This window comes from Pipistrellus hanaki, assembly GCF_964339955.1.
Source record: "Pipistrellus hanaki genome assembly, chromosome: X".
In the NCBI taxonomy this organism is placed as follows: domain Eukaryota; kingdom Metazoa; phylum Chordata; class Mammalia; order Chiroptera; family Vespertilionidae; genus Pipistrellus; species Pipistrellus hanaki.
In genome coordinates this window covers 67,846,176-67,848,373 of record NC_140524.1, presented here as the reverse complement: position 1 = coordinate 67,848,373, position 2,198 = coordinate 67,846,176, and the positions used below count along the sequence as shown (strand labels likewise).

Below are 2,198 nucleotides of genomic sequence, written 5' to 3'. Positions count from 1 at the left end.
CAAATATACTTACAAATTCAACAGTAAAAAGAAGAAAAAGAGAATCACCAGCAGATGCTACATTAGAGCTCAAGACATTGTTTTCCAGAGAATTTCATGTCTACAGTTTTGTTCTCTATTTCAGAGCATGAATTGCTTTTCAGATGAAAAACCTGGGGTTGTGGAGTTGTTTGGGGAGAACCCAGAGTGGACAAATATTGGGGAGTAATAAGAGGTTCATTTCTATAGTCAGACAACCAAGTGAGGAAGTAGTTATTCTGAGAACTTATCAGATAGAGAACATTGTACTGATCTATGGAGAATCAGGAAGTAGAAGGAGCTTCTCTGTGAGACTGAAGACAGCAACAGGAATATTTGTTTCTTCTCCAGGGAAGTCAGTACCAGGGCGACAGTGCAGCTGAACAGTGGCTCTTTTCTGATGCTATAACTTTAAAAGTATCTTGTTACATAACCACACAAGGCAACCTTGTACAACCTTGAGTCCCATAATCACTGGTGTTGAGTTCCTTCATTCAGTACTGATGTATTTCTCTTACCAGTGAGTAAAAGGCATCTTCAACACCTGTCTGGTCTTGGCTAGGGTTTCAATGAATGGAATACCATAACTCTTGGCATGTTCATGGGCTTGTTTTGTGTCAACTGTCCTTGCTGGTAAATCACAATTGTTTCCTACCAGCACCTTTCCTGTCCTCATGTATTGATCCCTCATGGCACTGTACTCCTCTTGTCCAGACATATCCAGTATATCCAATAGACAGGTTTCACCATCAATAGCCACCTGTTTTGTGTAAGAATCCTCTATGGTGGGATCATATACAAAGTAGTTCTGGATTAGTTTTAATGTGAGTATGTTTTTCCCAACACCACTTGCTCCATCTGCCACCAGTTGTACTCAGTTACTTCACACCAGCAAGAATCTCAAGCTCTGGTGCCTCTGATGTGGATAGGTTTAGAATCAACAACAGGGGGATAATCACTTTTACATAATTATCTTTCTCTCTCTTGAAGCCTTTAAGATTCTCTGTTTGTCCTGAACTTTTGCCATCGTAATTATGACATGTCTTGGTATGGGACTTTTCAGGTTCATCTTGTTTAGGACTCACTGTGCTTTTGTAACCTTTTTCTTCCCCACATCAGGAAAGTTTTCTGATATTATCTATTCAAATAGGTTTTCTAAACTTTGTTCATCTTCGTGTCATTCTGGCACACTTATTATTTGTATTTTGCTTCCTTTCATGTTGCCCAAAAGCTTGCTTAGGCTCTCTTCCTGTCTTTTATTATTATTATTTTTTCCAATTGCAGTTCAGTTTGGGTGTGTTTTGCTTCCCTATCTTCTAATTCACTAGTTGAGTACTCTGCCCTTCTCCTGGTGTACTATTGAAACTTTCCAAAGTGTATTTATATTGCAGCTATATCACTCTTTATTTCTTCTTGATTCTTACATAAGTTGTTGATTTTTGCATCCACTCAGTTTATGAACTGTATGACTCTTATTCTGAATTATTTTTCTAACATATTGCATGCCTCTGTTTCACTTAGCTGCTTTTCTGGCAATCTGTCCTTTTCTTTCCTTTGAAGGATTCTTTTTATCCCCATTTTTGCTCTTACCACCTTTGGTAAATTTTGTGTCGAGTTGTGCAGGGGCTACTTCTCAGGTGGCAGCAGTCCTTGGGTAGTGTATGCTCTTGGGTGGTCATGGCAGCAGCTGCTCCTCTGTTGATGGTGGCTCCTCCAGTGGGCACTGCTTGCAGCAGTCGTGGCTCCTCTGATCCGTCAGGGGCTGGCTGCTCACACAGCTGCTGCTCCTCAGTCTTGGGTGGGCTGCTTACATGGCTGCTGCTCCTCTAACAGGGGCAGGCTATGTGGGGCTGCTGCTCCTTGGACATGGGTGGGCCACTTGTGTGGCTGCTGCTCCTTGGATGGGGGTGGGCTGCTCATGTGACTGCTACTTACGTAGTTGTGGTGCCCTGAGCTAAAGCGTTGGAATGGCCAGAGGGGAGCATGTCTTGGAATTCACAGGAGCCTGTGCCTAGGGTGGCTGGAGTCTCAGTGACCATGGGACCATATCTGAGGGAACAGGACCCTATAGGGGTTGGCTGTAGAGTCCTGGGTGTTGGAGGGCATCCTGGGTTGAGGTGAGGCTGGGGTCCCAGTCATAGCATCTCTCCGATTCAAAAAGGAAGAGCCAGCCACTCTGG

General features: G+C 43.5%; 1 pseudogene across 1 annotated transcript; it reads right to left on the bottom strand.

The window, feature by feature from the left end:
* Positions 1–443: 443 nt before the first annotated feature.
* Positions 444–1,938, bottom strand: LOC311615467 (GTPase NRas-like; annotated as a pseudogene). The gene is made up of 2 exons: positions 1,830–1,938; positions 444–876 (listed from the first exon to the last, which is right to left on the bottom strand). The product of its transcript is annotated as a GTPase NRas-like (transcript).
* Positions 1,939–2,198: the final 260 nt, after the last annotated feature.